Raw genomic sequence first — 19,886 nt, forward strand, 5'->3', positions numbered from 1 at the left:
AATAAATAAATTGTTTTTTTTTCTGTAGAGGACAGACAATTATAAAGGATAAATGATTTTTTTCATTAAGCATTTCAAAATGTGTAACCAAAATGATTTTTTAATTTTTCACATTTTTTCCACTCTTTGACCAGCTCTAATTAAAATCAATGGCTCTGTATTTAAAACATCTCAGTTGTTTAGTACACATAATATTTTTCATTCAGTGGGTTACAGGCAACCTCAGCAGTAGACTTGACAACTTGTAGGCTCTTGAAAGATCAGGAAAGTGGGGAGGCAGAACTGGAAACAGCTGAATTTTAGGTGAGATGTGTGTATTTCCTGCAGGAAACATTCAGTCTGAAAACTGGAGATGTGCAGGCAATGGTAACATAACATACAACATAGGCATGTTATTTTTGGAAAGGAGTAATAAATCCTGTGTATCATCCTTCTCCGTGGTGCTGATGATAAGACCATTATATGGTTTGCCTTTTGCAGCTTCTTCCTCTTTCAGAGAAGTGGACTGAATACTGTAGGTAGAAGGAATTAGAGTAACATTCATTGTCTGCTACTGAAAATCTGATGTTTTCAATAAAAAATAGGTACAATTTTTTTTCATTAAAAAAAAAAAACAATAACTAAACAATTGACAATAGGAAAGAGTGCCATTGTAGGGCCAGGTGCACAAACCCCAAGTTCCCAGCAGAGAATCCCCCACTGGGAGAGAATTCCCTGTTAGTGTATCTGTGCTGTAGGTGGGCTGTGCACCTCTACCCACTTCCCCACCTAGCAAGTCAACAGAAGGTGTTTTGGGGGTGGGAGATCCAAAAGAGGGTGTGATAGACCCACACCATGCTACACCAATTTCCACTGGCATTGAGTCCATGAAGAATCCTATGCCACAAGGAAGACCTGCAACTCCCAAGAGCATTTCTAAGCATTTTCAAGGCCTGCCCTGCTCTGAGAATCAGGGACCTGGCACCGGCACCCTGATACCTCCCCCTCTTTCTTGTGCCAAACTCTGCACAGAAGGTTAAGCAGGAATGCATGCGTCTCTATAACAGGCCAATGTGATTTAACCAATTCATTTGGCACAAGCAACCACAGAACTCAATAAACCCTAGAACACAGGAAAAAACAAATAACCCAAGGACAGATGGGAGAATTGTGATCATCTTGTCTGACCTCCTGTGTAACACAGGGCACAGAATTTCCCCAAAATTGACACCTGATTTCCAATCTGAATTTGTCTAACTTCAACTTCCAGTAACTGGATCATATTATACCTTTGTCTGCTAGATTGAAAACCCCATTATAAAATATTTGTATCCTGTGTGGATACTTATAGACTGCAATCAAGTCACCCCTTAACCTTCTCTTTGCTAAACTAAATAGATTGAGCTCTTTTAGTCTATCACTGTCTAATCTTTTAATCATTCTCCTGGCTCTTCTCTGAAATGCACCAATTTATCAACATCCTTCATCAACACCCTGAGTCTAGTCAGGGGGACAAGACTCAGGCAAGAGCCAGAAGCACTGTGAGAGCAGAAGCTGCAGGCTGGAGGCAGCGACTTAGGAACTGTGAACAGAGGGAAGGCCAACTAGCATTCAGCCTGAGTGCTGGGACTAAAATCTGTGAGCTGGGTGGGGAAGCAGAGGTGCCAACTTTCTAATGTGCCGGGGGGGAGGAGAGGGGAGGTGCTCAACCCCCCCAGCTCTGCCCCAGGCCCCGCCCCCCCTCCATACCTTCTCCAAAGCCCCCACCTCTGCCCTGCCTCTTCCCAACCCATTCCACCCCATCCCCCCAGCGCGCCATGCCCTTGCTCCTCCTCCTCCCGTGCCTCCTGCACACCGCGGAACAGCTGATCCACAGCAGGCGAGAAGCACTAGGAGGGAGAGGGGGCACTGATCAGCGGGGCCACCAGAAGGTGGGAGGCGCTGGGGGGGGCGGAGCTGGCTGTGAACACCCACGGTTTTTTCCCCATGGGTGCTCTATGTGGAGAAGCATTCTGGTACTAGCTGGAGGCCAGCAGTAACTGTAGAAGAAGGAAACAGGGCAGTAACCTAAAAACTGGAAGAGGCACGAGAGTAACTGAACATGTGAAGCCAGAATTGCCAACCCCAAGTAGTCCAAATCTTGAGTCAGGCTTCAGCAATCACTAGATTGGCTTACAAAGTCATCACATTTTTTTTTTAAAAAGTTTTTTTTTGCAGTCTGGTTTTTGAGCCTATAGGCTTGATGTTTTCCAGCTTCACTTCACAACTACAAAGGCTAGATATTTAATTTTAAAAAAAGCTGAGATTTTCACATAAGCCTATGACTCCCGGAGCGTGGCCTTTAAGAGAACACCAAATATTGTGAGACTTGTGATAAACTTGCAAGAGTTGGCAACACAATGGAACTCCACAGCCTTTCTACTCACGCACTGCATTGCCCGTACAAGCTGAATTAGGAACTGTTCGGCTGTGTTTGTTTTAACTGTTGAAAGTAATTGTACTAAGGGTATTGGTGTATTTTATGGCAGACCTACTAAAATAATAATTGGTTTCTGAAAATGTGGTAACCCACGGAAGGCCCCAGTGGAGCCTGGTGCTTGAAAAGCCTACAGTGCCTACATTGTGATCACATGGTGCACAGAGAAAGCTACCCGACATTTAGTAAAGTCTGGTGTAACACAGAGATACCCTACCGAGTACCCACAGTGATACCCAACCAGTGATACCCTCAGGGCCGGCTCCAGGCACCAGCCCAGCAAGCAGGTGCTTGGGGCGGCCAAGGGGAAGGAGGGCTGTTCGGCAGCAATTCGGCGGCGGGTGCCTCTCGGAGGGAAGCACCTGCCGCTGAATTCCCGCCGAAGAAGAAAGCAGCACGGTGGAGCTGCCGCCGGAGTGCCGCCAATCACAATTGCCTGGAGCCGGTCCTGGATACCCTACCGAGCGGCTAAAAGGCATTGCAGTGCCCTTCAGTCTTTTTTTCATAATTACTTTGTTGGGGAATTAACACAATGAAAGCTGCTTATGTTTATACTTCCAGAACTAATATAATATCTGATAATACAGCATCTGATATAATGCTGTATACATCTTTTACATCCTGTTTGATAACAAGTGTGCTACATAGTCAAGGTCAGCATTACTTGAGGAATGAATTGTAAGTGCAAATTCGTATTCCTTCGAAGATCTCTAGAGCTACAGAAGTTTAGAGGATTAGAACTGTAGTTTAATCTATTTATAGCTCAGTTAAAGTGTGCATCCATTCAAATTTGCTTGATACAAATGCTGAGCATGACTCACTAGATCCATAATTTGTATTTTATTAAATCCTGTCAAAATACAATTTATGGCTAAACCAAAGACAGCCCTGAGACACTAAATCAGGAATCTTTTGTGGGTGTTATATGACAGATGCTAGTCTGGGTTTGTTTCTTTTTCTACAGTCTAAAATTTGCATAAGAATAAGGACTCTGATTTCAACTAATTGATACGTGCATGTAACTCTGTCATGTCAATCTTCTCTGTGGCAGGGCAGATGTGTTGGATGCACACTGTGCTTGCCATCCAACATTTAAAATATGCATTCATGCTCTACCCTGTGATCAATATTTCCCTGAACTTGAGGGGCTTTCACATTCAAGGGTTCCTCACTTTTCCCTGAACCTCTAAGGCTACGTCTTCACTACCCGCCGATCCGGCGGGTAGCAATCGGTTTATCGGGGATCGACTTACCGCGTCTCGTGAGGACGCGGTAAAATCGATCCCTGATGGCTCTACCGTCGACTCCGGAACTCCACCTCGACAAGAGGCGGTAGCGGAGTCGGCGGCAGCGCGGCAGCGGTCGACTTTCCCGCGTCCTCACCGCCAGGTAAGCCGACTTAAAATACGCAACTTCAGCTACGGTATTCACGTAGCTGAAGTTGCGTATCTTAGGTCGGAAGTTCGCTGTAGTGTAGACCTAGCCTAAAAGAAGCACACAATTCTAAACACGAATTGAACACTTCACAGTGTTCCTCAACAAAGGAGCAGACTCTGCCAGCACAGAGAAGACTAGTGATGCTGTCATGTCTGATGTCTACAATCTGTAGCTTGGAAATAGAGAAGGCAGGATATTCCAAACCCTGGTATGATTTTTGTAGGGATAGAAAGGACCTTTGAGCATCTAGGGAATCAGCCACTTCCAAAGTATACAACTAATGGTGGTCTGATTTTAATTACTAGTGCTCTAGTGAAAGAGTTTTATATAGCATTTGAAATTTCCCACATGTAGTTTTCAAGAGCAGGTTTCTGAAAGATTTCTCACTGTAAGCACCATAAGAATCCAATTAGCAGTATTCTCTTGATTTCAGAATCATTTTGATCAATCTTCTATAGTGGTATATTTCTAAAATCCTGAGGGGCTGTCTGCTTCATTGATGCTCTAGAAAGAATACCTCAATAGGGTATAACTTTGGTGTTCCACGCTCTGATACCGCCTCTATTCAGACATCTATACTAGACATTTTCATGTTAGAGCAAAGGTTCTTTTTCTAGCAGCTAGAAAGCTGGCCGGAATATCTGGAGAACTAGGAATTCTGAGTACTTTCCATAGCTTCACTTTTTCAAAAACGAGCTGAATTCTCCCTGCAGATAATTGTGCTGATCTCCTCTTAAAATTGATAGAAAGCTCTCTAGTTATTTATTTTTCCATATGTCGAAGAAAGAGAAGTAAACAGCCACAATTCAGTGTAAGATGGATACAACTCTGTTTAGTAGAATGTACAAAGCAAAAACCTACATCTTCCTGAAAGAGTGTAACCCATGAAATCCATGTCTGAAAGGTGTCAGAAGAGCATTACTTTATGTTTAGCTATAAGGCAGATGGTTGGAATATTCTGCACATTTTTTCATAATGAGAATGAATTGGTCTATACAACTTTTGGTGAATTGTTCTGAAGTAGGCTTTGTTCACAAAACTTATTTACATTTTCAGTCATCTCCACGTAGTTTGCTCTCTGTTCTGAAAGAACATGGTGGTGAAAAGAGGAAACATTAATATAACTACTTAAACAAAAATAATCTAAAAAGGGATTAAGCTTGGCTAAGTATGACAATTTCCTCAATGCAAACTCTGAAAATCGTAGAAATACCAATTTATGGGACACACCTCTTAATGCCCACACAGCACATTTCTACTGAATTTGGAACTTCATTCTGCCTCCAGCTGATAAAGAAACATGCAGACCTCCTTTGTAAAGTGTTTTGAGATCTACTGATGAAAAGCTCCATATAAGAGCTAGCTGTCATTATTATTACTACTACTACACACAAATTAATCTCACTCAGAGTATAACATAAAACCACAGCAATATTAGCAAATATTCAGTGTTGGTAGGTGCACAAGTGACAATGGTGTTATGTGTTGTGTGGGAAGCATGAAGTCATAATTAATAATTTTGCAGGTATACTGTTAGCACACTCTGGGACCAAATGCACCTTTATATCGACACCCTATAATTATTATTGTAATAATCTATGTACAAAATATGCCTTGTGAGGTATCTTTGAAAACTAATAATTCACTGGTCAATAAAATGGTGAAACGTGTGTAGCAATATTATGTGTGAAGTTCTGAATCCCCTCATATGATGTTAAAGGCACATGTTCAAACTCACATATCCCGGCTATATAGAACTGGTCAAGCAAACCTGGCTTAAACAAAAGGATGTGTGTTTACCTCAGTTTGCATATAAACTGTAAACAGAGTCCTCAAACAGCCAGAGAGCAAAGACAGAAGACAAAGAAAATCTGCATTTCAGCATACATAGGTGAGAAGAAACAACATAACACCTCTTCCTCAGCAGACTCTATGTCTCCTTGATCTCAGTTGGAAAGAACTTTATCTAGGGGTCACCCTCAAGAAAATACATTTTATACAGTGATTGAACTTGGTGTGTTTCTGCTCCACACTTTTATAGTTATCTCTCCCTATGTCTCTCTTGAACCTAAGAAGACAAAAGAATCCAGCTCTTTGACTTTGGGAGGGATCATGACCTCCTGATTGGTCAGTAATGCTGTTGGAAGCATGTGGTGAAAATTTTACCTTGAACCAAGCTGAGTTTCTAAAGTCTCAGTACTAGGAAGTGTTTTATCTTTATATTTCTTGTCACCATTTCTGACTTTAATGCCTTAAAGTCCTACCTTCTTTTGTTAAATAAATATTTTTTTTGTTCTTTAATCAAAATTAATCCAGTGTTGTGAACTGTGTGCGTAACTCCATTTAAGGTAGCAAGTTGTTGTATATTGTTCTCTTACAGGTACAACAGACCTAAAACATCAGAACTCTCCAGGAGAGCGCTGGACAGTGAAAAACACACATATTTTTTTTGGGGGGGGGGGGGGGGGAGAGGCGGCATTCAAGACTGGGAGTACATTGGAGTTGCCCTGCAAGTAATAACCAAGGCTGGTGGGAGCCAGAGTGTGACTGGTGTTTGACAGGCTGTTGGGATCACAGTTGCTGAACCAGAATCGTATCCATACACAGAGACTCAGGGTGTGTCCTGCATACTGTTTGGCTGTTTGTGAGGAGCCCAGGCTGGGATCCACAGCAACAAAGCATTCTGAAGCCCCCCCCAGGTTGCAGTGCAGGTGGTGAACCAGTCCCTCACCAGTCTGCATTGCACCCCGGAATGTCATACCCTCCCACTAGTGCAGTGGTGGCCATCTTAGAGAGGGCACAAGTAGATTAAATCCCATTGGGTAGCTTTAGGCTCCTTTCTAAATGATGGGAAATGGTAGCCATTTTGAGGAAAGGAAAATTGTGAATACAACAAGAACTAGCGGGAAAAGCAATTGCTAAACATTTTGCTTAGTCACAACCTGATTTCTTCAGTTGTGCACGACAAGGAACTCTGCTCAGGGGAGGGCTTTGTCTCTTCCCTGAAGATCCTTCTGTTGGATTGGGGGGCAATGTCTACTTTAGCGGACCCTCCAAAGACTAAAGATTGGTAGGGGACAGCTGGTCAGCCTTTAAAGACAGGGGCAAGAGATGCAGGCAGAAAGAACTCAGGCCTCAACTTCTGGAAAAAATCAAGCCTTTAGAAACATACGGCATTTTGTTTTACATTTAAATATGCCCTATTTGAGTTCTGGCAAGCCAAACCAATAACACTGTTATCCTAAAGGCTTGGCAGAAACTCCTGCAGTGCCGTGCCACTCTAACAAAACACATTTTTTCAAAATGCTGCTTCCTTTCAGTGCATCTTAAGTATGAATGCAATGCCATTTGGGCTGCTCAGGTGTTTGCAGAATGCATATATTTAATTGCTTCCTTTCTGCAAAGTACATATTATTTTTACAGCTGATAGTAACTTTGGCTGAAGGGCATGTTTTAGTTCCAAGAGGAATAAAAGAACATATTGGCCAGACAAGTTACTGTTGTCAATATTCCTATAGCAACTGATTTTAATGGGAGAGAGCTCCTGCAGGGTTAATAACAGTAATAAAATAAAATACTTAGCGCTTAAATAGTGCTTTACATTTTCAAAGCTTTTGACTTCTGCACACATCTGAGCTTATATAAAGAGAGGGAGGGAGAATCTGTGGATAATCGGGGACAGATCCTCAGCTGGTGCAAATCATCATAGTGCCACAGAAATCAATGGAGCTATGCTGGTGTTCACCGGATGAGGATCTAGCCCTTGTTTTTAACTAATATATAGCAAGGTTTAATTTGTGGAAAAATATTTTGAAAAGAAAGCCTAAAGATGTAATCAAAGGACCTTGTTTTGTAAAAAATATCTAAGGTACAGTAAATGATAGGTTCAAAACCTTCCTTTTAGACCCATCTATGTTGGGTTACCCATCATGTTTACAAACATGTATAAACACAGTGCAACCTAATCAGTTTGTAACACAGCGTGGTTAGTCTTTATGGCCTGGTGCCAAAGAGTGTTAAAATTAAGTATAACCGACATGTACACTGATTCAACTTCAGCTGAGTTTACACCCTGTTAAAAGACACTTTTTAAGTATAGATGGCAAGCGGGTGTAGATGGATGCCTTGGCTGCACTCCCAGGCTTTTAAAATGTCCAGTCCTGATTCTCCTCCCATTTACACTAGTATAAATCAAGAGTAATGCCATTGAAGTCAATGGAGTTACACAGATGTAAAGGCTGCTTCCATGATAATCAAAGCCACTCTGTTCTGGGTAAGTATTTATGCCCAGTACACTCAGAAATGTTATTTTCCCCATAGCAGCATTTTAATGGTTAATCCTTCCTGGCCTGCATATACATCAAAGTGGTTGAAGTTGGTGAATATAAATATTGATGAATAAGAAAATATTTGTAAGGCTTTGCAGAGGTCTACCCTTTATTTACCCACATCAATCCTATTGGCTAGATTTATCTCCGGTGTAGCAGTGTAACAGAGTTACTGTGTAGGCTGGGTCTCTGTGTGTGGCACATCTACAGACAGCCCCCAAAGGGTGTGGCTCCTCCCAGAGAACTGAAGAGGGAGCACCCCTGACTAAAGTAGTGACCTTAACAGGAAAGTCAGCAAAAGGGGCATGTTTCCTGTCTGGGACAGTGAAAGTGTTTTTGGAGTCAGCAACAGGAGGGAAGCTGCCTCTGTCTTCTCCTTCCGTATTAAACATGTGTTCTGTTTTTACTGAGCTCATGCCTGGGTCATCATTCCAGGGACCTTGCAGCCTTGTGGTCATCCACCAAGAAGGCGATGGTGAGGTCATGCAACAATGCAATAGAAGTCAATTGAATTACACCAATGATTAATTTAGTACAACAACAAAGACCTTGGACCAGATAGGCACTTAAGAATATGCTTAATTTTAAGCACAGGAATAGTTCAATTGATTTAAGAAAAAATGATTTCCCAGTACATTAGTATGCTGACATCAGTGGGACAACTCATTTGCCCAAAGTTAAGTGCTTTGCAGGTTTGGGTCCAGGAATGTCGGTACTATATTCTATACACTGTCTCCACTACTAGAATATTTTGATGAAGTATACTTGATCTGTTTAAAAAGGAAAGCTGGCATCTCAATTTTTCTTTTAAGAGAAACTTGAGACTCTTTTCCCTAAGAGAAGAAAAAACTGCATCAATTAAAGGCTAGTTTTCTTGCAGCAATTCTATATTTGGGCAGGCTGCATGAGTCATCTTTCCTAGAAATACTACAGTGAGATCACCAACACTGCTTCCTTCCTACTTGAAGTAGTTTTAGTCTCCTTGGTGTATGAGGAATTCAGTTTTCTGAAAGCCTCTTGATACTTAATGCAACAGAGTGTGTGTATTGAGCATGCAGCAAAATGAGGTGGTTCTCCTCCTAGTGCAGCAACTTTGAGACAATAATTTGAGACAATAAAATGGTATTTTTTTTTCTGATTACCTTTTTCCTTAGCTGAACCACAACTGGTTCCTCTGTTATCATCAACTCCAGAAGTGTCAGTGTACAAAAGCTTTAACTAAAATTGGGGGAACGCGTCATGAAATGTTCTGTTAACATTCATTAGAGTGTTTAAACTTCACCTGTGTTCACTTTCCACAAACCTTGATCTGACCAAGTTTTACTTGACCAGAAAATACTCCCAGAAAATTAACATTCACCTTGAATAGCTGTGGAATATGAATTTCAAGTTTTCATTCCACAAACATTCACAGCAAAAGCTCAATTAATGTAAACTATATGGGGCAAATATCATACCTCCTATGTTTGTACAATATTTAGCACATAGGGTGGCTACCAGCAACAAATAATAAATCACAGATAAGTTATATTCGACCAGGGAAGAGAAACTTTAATGTATAGGAATTGGCTAATATCCCTTTAAATAGTTTGGGAGCCCTCTAGTGGACCTCCCTGTCTTCTATTGCAGAAGCCATCAGAAACCTGCCAGGGGAGAAGTGTAGTTAGGCATTGTATATTTGTACATATTTTAATGAACCCAGTTATTTGGAATCCAATCATGCCAGTGTTGGGTTCCCCATGTTCTTAATGTTGTGTAGGGATCCAAGACATAATAGAAACAATAACATGTGAATTGTCACAACTGAGCTATAATTTTCAAACCATAGAATACATAAACAAAATCCATGAACAAGTTATCAATTAATCCTAGGTTATAAACCACTTAAGAAAATGATATGCTGTTGGCAACTATTTGGTGAATAGAAATAGAAACAAATTTGTTGAATTATTGCTTATGAAAAATGTGTCCAGCCCTACTTAAATAAGATCTGAGTGCTCAGGATAGGACTTTTGTTTACTGCTGGGCCAGTGTGAAAGTTATAATTTGAGTTATACATAGAATTTTATTGCACTTGGACTGTTGGCAACAAGCTTTGGCTGTTAGTGTGGTTAGACTGGACAGTTGTTTGTTAGATGTCTTACTTCACTCTCAGCTCTGCAGCGTGCAGACAGTGGTTTTATGTATCTGATATTATATTAAAAACACTATTTAAAAATAATGTTAAGGTTTCAAAATCAAATACTAAAAATCTAGGAAATGCCAGAATAAGATTGACTATGTAACCTTCATTCTTGTGCATATACATTATGATGCAATCTTTAATTACATGATAACATGCTGTTTTTTGCACAAGATGCTGCCTCATTCAGTGAGTGGGTAGTGATACATTATTTATTTTTATCCTCCTCATTTGGTATGTGTTCCCAGGTCTTATTTACTATACACCATTCAAACCCTGCACTGAATACAAAATTATTAATTTTGTAGAGGATAATAGGCAATAAGTAATAGCCAACATGGATTTGTCAGGAACAGCTCATGCCAAACCAACCTAATTTCCTTCTTTGAAGGGGTTAATGGTCTAATAGATGGGGAGGAAGCAGTAAATGTGACATATCTTGATCTTAGCATGGCATTTGACACAGTCCCACCTGTGACCTGAAGAAGAGCTCTGTGTAAGCTTGAAAGCTTGTCTCTCTCACTCACCAACAGAAGTTGATCTGACAAAAGATATTACCTCACCCACCTTGTTTCTTTAACAGTCCCGCATGACAGTCTCATAAGGAAAGTAGGAAGATTTGGTCTAGATAAAATTACTATGACACAGGTGCATAACTAGTTGAAAGGTTGTCAAAGAGTAGTTATCAATTGGACACTATCAAACTGAGAAGATGTTCCTAGTGGGGTACTTCAGGGGTCTGTAGTTGTCAACATTTTCAATAATGACCTGGATAATGGAGTGGAGAGTATGCTTATAAAATTTGCAGATGACATCAACCAGGGATGGTTGCAAGCACTTTGGAGACAGGATTAGAATTCAAAGTGACCTTGAAAAATTGGAGAATTGGTCTGAATTCAACAAGCTGAAATTCAATAAAGTCAAGTGTGAAGTACTTCGGAAGGAAAATAACATATGCACAAATACAAAATGGGTTAAGCAGTATTACTGCTTAAACGGATCTGTGGGTTATAGTGGATCACAAATTAAACATGAGTCAACAACAGGATGCAGTTTTGAAAAAGGCTATCATTAACAGGAGTGTATTAATAGGAGTGTTGTATGTAAGACCTGGGTGGTAATTGTCCCGCTCTACTTGGTGCTTGTGAGGCCTCACCTGGAGTACTGCATCCCATTCTGGGTGCCACACTTTAAGAAGGATGTGGATAAATTGGAGACAGTCCAGAAGAGAGCAACAAAAATGGTAACAGATTTAGAAAACCTGACCTCTGAGGAAAGGTTTAAAAAACTGGGCATGTTTAGTCTTGAGAAAAGAAGCCTGAGTGGGGACCTGATAACAGTCTTCAAATATGTTAAGGACGGTGATCAATTGTTCTCCATGTCCACTCATGGTAGTGTAACCCACACACCTCCTGGGTGTGGTGTTCTGGTGCTTGTGGCACCAAGACCACTTAGAGATTAATGAGTCTGCTACAGCCTTAGCTAAGAGCCATTTGGCTTTTAGCTCATGCAGTAGAGGCTCATGCATTTAGCTCCAGAGGTCCCAAGTTTGATCCTGCCTGCTGACGATCAGGGTTTGTCAGTATTATAAGTGGGGCTTGTCTGGGATATCAACTGGGAAGTCTCTGAAGCTCAGGATGTGCTTTCTCCGCTAGGGGAATTATGTAACCCACCCACCTCCTGGGTGTGGTGCTCTATTCTATGTCATGGCACTGAGACCACTTAGAGATTAATGAGTTTGCTACAGCCTTAGCTAACAGATATGTGACTTTTAGCTCATGCAGTAGAGGGTCATGTATTAGCTCCAGAAGTCCCAGGTTCGATCCTGCCCACCGACAACAAGTAGGGCAAGACACAATGGAATTAATCTGCAGCAATGGAGATTAAGGTTTGGTATTAGGAAAAAAACTTTCTAACTATAAGGATAGATAAACTCTGAATAGGCTTCCAAGGGAGGTTGTGGAATCCCCATCATTGGAGATTTTGATGAATAGGTTAGACAAACGCCTATCAGGAAAGGTCTAGGTAAACTGGTCCTGCCTCAGTGCAAGGAGAAGGACTAAATGATCTCTTGAGGTCCCTTTCAGACCTATATTTCTGTGATTAATTTCTTCCTAGGTATTTCCATGGCGGTGGGGGGCGTCTCACCATAGTAATGGAATGCTTCACAAACATTCATTTATCATCATAACTCCCCAATACGTTTAGGTGATTCTATTCCCATTTTATATCTACACAACCGAAGCCCAGAAAGATTAAGGCCAAAAATGTCAAAAGTGTTCACTGATTTTCAGTGCCCAGATTGAAACACATAGGGCCTGATTTTCAGCATTTTATAGCACTTCATATGTTCAAGGCATAGACCTAGTCACCTTCAGTTGCAGCCATTGAGTGTTCAGCAATTGTACAAATCTGGCCCTGGGTATCTCATGTTGGGAACCCAGAACATTAGGAACACAAATTAGTGGCCAACTATGAAAATTTTGATTCACATGACTTTTCCACCATCACATAGGAACTCTGTGGCAGAGGCTGGTATAGAATCAGTCCTTCAGAGTGGCATTCAATTTACTTAAACATGAGAGTGATGTGAGTGACCAGGCATCCTGTACATAATCCGCTATCGGAAAACTGAAAATGAAACATCTTGGAATGATGAAAATTGCAACATGGAATGTATGAATTCTATGGGTGTTTATACACTGAACCCTTCTTTCAGTGGTGTGCCATGTACGTGCCTCTGTAGCCCCCCCCTAGCATGTGTAGAGCATGAAGCACAGCTTAGATGAGTAAAGTAAAGACGTGACTAAAGAGTGTGGGGATGTACTGGAAGCCAGGCAGTGAGAAACCAGACACAACCACAAAGATTCATCACACCATAAAAAGAACCATGAAACAAATCAAGAAGTCAAGAAAAGGAATTAGCTCCATTAAAACTAAGGATGGCAGAGTGTGCTACAACAGCATTCTGGGAAGATGGACGGAATATGTGAAAGAACTTTTAGAAAATCCTGAAAAATTGTTAGATATAGGCATTGAAAGAGGAGAAGCAGCACTGCATATGACAATGCAGGAACTAGAAAGAGTGCTAAAAAGTATAAAGTGAGGAAATGTTACAAAACCCGAATTAAGTTTCAAAAAATTATCAGATTCACACAAGGAGAACTTCTGGGGAACTTCAAGAGGTCAGTCTTCATTCCTCTACTGAAGGTTAATAATGCTATAAAATGTGAGCAACATCAAACTATAAGACTGATAATCCACACACTTAAAGTTTTGTTCAACATAGTCAGTACATGGATATGTCAACATCTTGAGACAAGAATTAGCAGAAGTTAGGTTGGTTTCTAACATCTTCTAGGCACAAGGGAGGCAATCATTGCCTTGACTTACAAAGGGTAATTTTATATGTATTTTGTGGATTATGAGAAAACATTTGATAAAATCCAACACAATCCCCAGATGATACATAGTCCTGAAGAATGCAATATTAACTTCCAAAATCTACAATTAATAAAAAGCCTGTACTGGAGACAGAAAGCAGCAATCTGAACAAACTATGAACAATTTGAGTATTGTGGCATCAAGAAAGGTGTGTGCCTAGGTTGTATCCTAGCTCTGCAACTATTTAACATATACATAGAAATTATAATGTGGGAAAATTTAGAAGACACTAACTAGGGCATACAGGTCAATGGTGTATACATAAACAACATCAGATTAATTGAAAACATAGTTTGTATTGCTTCAATTAGGGAAGATCTTCAGAACATGCTTATTGATGTGAACAATGCCAGCAAGAAATACAGAATAATGATCAACGTTAGGAAGATAAAAGTATGATAATAATTAAACACAATAAAGTACAAGATAGGCAACACCTGTACCTCCATGGCCAAGTTGTGGAAGAAGTAAATAGTTTCCACTACTTAGGGAGTCTAATAACGTCAGAAAACGATGTGACAAAATCAAGACCAGGATACAGCTTGCAAAAAATGTATCCAACTCCAAAGACTTCTGTGCTGTTCAAAGTTAAAACTGTTCATCTGCACTGGATTGTTAAAATACTATGTTTGGTTATCCCATGTGAGAGATGGACATGTAAAAAGGACACTAGTGTTTGAGATTGGGGTTATAGAAGAATGCTAAAAATTTGCTAGATAACCAAAACTATGAACGAAGACGTGATGAGAAGAATAAATTTAAAAAGAGCACAACTACTTGAGACCCTAGGCAAAAGAATAGCATCTTTCTGCGAACACATAGCTTGCTGATAACAGAACAACTAAGTTGTAGCACTCATACTGTCAGGCAAGATCATAGGTAAATCAGGAAGAGCAAGAAAGAGAGCCTGTTACATCAGAAACAAAGGGGAGCAGAAGTTTTACAACTCTGTTGCGACTGCAAAAGATGGAAGGTGGTGGTTGAGAACTTTCACATCAGAGACATCACTTGAAGAACAAGAAAAAAATGTGGGTACATCTTTATTCTTCCTGAAGTTCCCTGCCTCATTCACTACACAACTTCCTGCTTCTGCAACACGCAACAACCTCATTCTTTCCAAGAGCATACTCTGTCCTGTACACTAATTTTATTCAAAAACCTGACACTTGGCCAAATTTGGGCAAATTTTCATTGTAATAGCAAAAGGCACATCCTGACCCAAAGGCCATCCCTCTGCCAAATTCAAGTATCTGATCCAAAGCATGAGATGTTAAACTATCTCAATGAAATGGCTATAAGATCTCTCTTTTTTTCTTTCTTTCTTTTTTTTTTTACCATGGGTAAAAGAACATATTTTCCCTAGTCTATTTCTCAGAAACAGCTGAACTAGTTCAACTGAAACTTCCCCAAAAAGCCTGAGGCAGATACCTGTCATGAAAACTTTTTACTGTCCGGACCGAAGTTATAAGCAACTGTATACAGGGTCTTAGAATGGAAAGTGTTGGGCAACTTTAAGTATAGGTGGTGCTACAAACTTCACCTATAATTCTTTGTTTATTGTGACCCCTGGGCTATCTTGTATGCAGCTCATCCTGCTGGAAAGTAATAATGGAGGTGTTGGGAACTGATCTCTCTGGTTCTAAGCAGCTGCAGCAACACACTGATTTCATGCATGGATGATTACAGGTACATTCTTTCCTAACCTCCTTTCTTCTATTTCAACTAATTAGTTTGGAACAGATGACATTTTTAATTATACAATCACTCCTCACTGCTTTCAGAAGCATCCATAATACTTAATTCCATTTAAATTAGATTAGTCAGCTCTGGTTAACCCTTTCCTCTACAAAATTCAGCTCCTTTACTTCCTACAGTCATCGGAACACTCACACACTAAGGTTTGGTCTCCACTACACAGTTAAGTCAACAGTTAGGGTATGTCTACACTTACCTCCAGGTCCGGCGGCAGGCAATCGATCTTCTGGGATCGATCCCGGAAGTGCTCGCTGTCGACGCCGGTACTCCAGCTCGGCGAGAGGAGTACGCGGCATCAACGGGGGAGCCTGCCTGCTGCGTCTGGACCCGCGGTAAGTTCGGACTAAGGTACTTCGAATTCAGCTACGTTATTAACGTAGCTGAATTTGCGTACCTTAGTCCGAAGTGGGGGGTTAGTGTGGACCAGGCCTTAGTCTACATGTAGCTGCCTTACATCAACCTAATTATGTCAGTGTACACACTACAGCCTTGTTCCGCCGATGTAAGTGCCCTACAACGCCGACAATAACTCCACCTCCGTGAGAGGCGCTTATGTCAGTGTAGTTAGGGCGACAAAGTATATCTGTAGACACTGTGTTATTTACATTGGCTGTTGGCTGTCTTGTCAGTTTCATGGCTCCAGCAGCTAGAGGCTGGCTGCCCCAGCTCCCCACTCCCAGCTGGGCTGCTACCCAGAGGCTCCCTGCTCCCCGTGCTGAGAGGCCCAGGTGGCTGACTCTTGCTCTCAGCTGGGAGCAGGAAGCCGAGAACCCCCGAGTGGGGGGACAGCTGGGCTCCTGGCAGGGAGATATGCAGAGCTGAGAGATCTCCTGGCTCTCAGCCCTCCACCCTGCCCCTCTTTGGTTGGTGGAAGTGCTCCTGGTGAGGACACACACCAACAACAGAAGGAGGGTCATGTGAACATCAGCCACTGCAGTAATTACTGTGGTAGCTGTAAGTCTACCTAACATAGGTCGACTTAGGGCTGTGGTAGACATGCCCTCAGTCTTCATTTACTGTCTAGGCTGTATCCTCACTTGTTAGTCTTGACACCTTCTTCCCTCCTTTAGTCTTTCATTTCATTCTGAAAGTATTGCTCCACTTTTGTCTTATCATTCCAGGCTCGCTCAGATGTTCCCAATGGACCACAGAACTATTCCAGTAATCTAATAGAGGGCATTAACTCCTTAACAGTAATCCAAATGCCTCAGATGTCACGTTCATCTGCAATGCAGCAGAAGGCTTTAGAGAGTTCTGGCAATTAAAACAACTCCAGTAAGGTACATACCAGATAAATCCACCAGGTCTTTGCTACCTAAAGTCTTATTACCTATGATGTTTAGAAGTCAGTCATAGTGTCTGCTTTGAGGATGGGAAAACCCAAGCATTCAATGACGTATTTACAATTTTTTGATGCATGCTGCAGCATGGCTTTTTTAAACACATAGATCAAATATAGGGACAGAATGTTTAGTTTTTAGGGCTTCTATTTTTCTGCCTAGATCTTCTGCCAATAGCGTGTCCATCCTAAATGAGCAATATTCTCGCCTGATATTAAGAGGTGCTGAGCACCAGAGAGCTGAGCAATTCTGTTTGGAAAAAAACAAAATCTGAAATACAGATTTCCCAGTAGCAGCCTGAAAATAAGATATGGTGCGCTATTGCTGACTGCTGCATTCTCCTTTCTAACTGAAGTGGTAGTGCTGTTGTTTTCAGTTCTAAAGGTCTCCTGTCAAGTCTCAGTAGCAATGGATTCTTTTCTATAACTACACCAGCCCATCAGCATAATCCAAAAATATTGTCTCATTCCTTTCTATATAACTTTACAGTGCTCACCTGTGTTCAACTTCATTTAAATTTTTTTTTTAAATCAACAAACAAATAAGTGGCTTGTGTCATACAGAATACTAGTTTGGGATATTTTTGAGTAAGAAATGATTTAACCTAAGGGTTCAAATATCAAAGGTAAGGCTTGCAGTCTACATGTTGCTGATCTCATTCACATGAATAATACTATTACCTTCAAGGAGTAATTTGAGAGGGAAAGGAAGGCCTTATGGTTAAAGCATTGGCTTTGGACTTAGGAGACCTGGGGTCAATCCCTACATCAACCACAGACTTCTTGCATTAGCTTGGACAAATAACTTACCCCTCTCTGAGCTGGGTTCACTAATGTACTTAGGCATCGCAGTGCCTAGCTTCTAGGAGACTTGCTGCCCAGTGGGAATCTGAGCCCTGAGTTAGATTGTACTGTTAGGCACCTAAGAAAGCAATCCTCAGAAGCCAGGCATCTGAGTAGGGAGCCAGGAGTGAATTGCAGAGGAAAGGGGCAGGGCTTAGACCCAGATACTCAAAGAAATTTAGTGGTCTGCCTCCCGTTGATTTGGGCGTCAGTCAGAGGGAGGCACCTCCCAGTGATTGGGATTCTCAGCTGTCACCCTCTCCTGGAGTTTGGTACCTAAGCTAGGTAAGCCTCTTCTTATGAAGAAACAGATAAAAAGACTATTACACCCAGTACACTCATGTGTGATGTAGGAGACCTGGGTTCAAGTCTCTGGTCTAAATCAATCAGATGGGGATTCAAACCTGGTATCCCACATCCCAGGTGAATGCCCTGACCACTGAGCTATTGGGTCTGCTGTGGGGGCTCACAAGCACGCACACGTCTGTTGTGTAGAGGCTGAAGCTGTGATCTGAGAACGCCTACGGGGTCAGGTCCCTGTGGAGAATGCCTCATTTGAAAATCCTGCTTCAAGGGTGCAGGGGCTTTGGCTTGTGCTAGGGCTCTGAACAGTTTGTTAACTGTGGGACAGTGTCAGGACTTAAAAAGAACAGGCGTGCTTGTGGCACCTTTGAGACTAACACATTTATTTGAGCATAAGCTTTCGTGGGCTACAGCCCACTTCATCAGATGCATAGAATGGAACATATAGTAAGAAGATATATATACATACAGAGAACACGAAAAGGTGGAAGTTTGCCATTCCAACTCTCAGAGGCTAATTAATTAAGATGAGCAATTATCAGCAGGAGAAAAAAAAGTTTTGTAGTGATAATCAAGATGGCCTGGCTTTGCACATGCCCCCTGGCAGCAATAAGGACTTGTATATCTACAGGATTAGGGGTAGCTGCACAGTGATTTCAAGAATGTAATTGGTGCCTAAATATTGGACTTTGGAGCCTAACCGCCTCTTTAGATGCCCAAGAGCTTTTGTGAACCTAGCCTTCCGTGCCTTGGTTCCCCATCTGAAAAGTGGGCATAATAATAATACATCTTTTTTTCCACCTACACATTGCCAATCTTGTTTATTTATCTCTTTGGGGTACAGACTTTTTCTTTTTATGTGTATGTGCAGTGCCTATCACAATGGAGTCTTGTCCCATTTGGAGCCTTTAGGTGCTATTGTAATGCTCCCATTAAGTAATAGTTTGACCCTAATTAGCTTTATTTCACAGAAATTTTAGTGGAATGTTTTTGTCTAAATACAGTCAGACATCTGAAAGCTGGAACTCGCTGTCAGACTTTCAGTGTTACAAAAGATTTACAATGCAGTTAAAATTGAACAGCTAAAATTTATTAGAACCCATTCAACCCTGATTTTTGTTGTCTTAGAAGTAACACAAATGAGTAGTTCTGTAATTCTATCAGTCTTTGGGATGTAATCTAATATAAAATTATTGTACCAAGAAATATTTATTCAAAGATTCAGGAAAAATTATATGAAATACAAACCATAAAAGCCTGAGGCTGTCTCTTTATATTCTAATATCTTCTTACAGTGACTTCAGGTTTTAGCCATTTTAGTTTAATATAGGAAGAGAAAAGAAAATCATTTATCTTCTGTAAATTTTGAGAGAATAGAAGAAATGAAGTAGATCATCAAATGGCACTGTGGTATCTTTTGATTTTTAGTGCACTACTTTTGCAATAAAAGTTTTCAGAGTATTTCAGTTGTTATGTAATAGTAATTTAGACCCCAATCCGGCAGACTTGTGCACATGCTTAATTTTAAGCACCTGAGTAGTCCTACTGAAGTCAAAGGGACTACAACAATGCTTAAAGTCAGTCTTGTGTGCAGCACCTTCTCCCCAGTAACCACCTCCCTTGCTCCTGACTCCAATCTCCTCTGACTCACTCCTGCCTCCTCAAGGCTCCCCCTCTCAACAGCTCCCAGACTCAAAATCCCATCTCTAGTTCTCCACATCACCCTTTTGTAGCAGCTCACCGCTTTCCTCCCCCAGAACCTCATCCTCAGAGGCTGTCTCCCAGTAGCTCCCCTCTTGC

This window comes from Terrapene carolina, unplaced genomic scaffold (assembly GCF_002925995.2).
Source record: "Terrapene carolina triunguis isolate 2854851 unplaced genomic scaffold, T_m_triunguis-2.0 Scaffold42, whole genome shotgun sequence".
NCBI classification, from domain to species: Eukaryota; Metazoa; Chordata; order Testudines; family Emydidae; genus Terrapene; species Terrapene triunguis.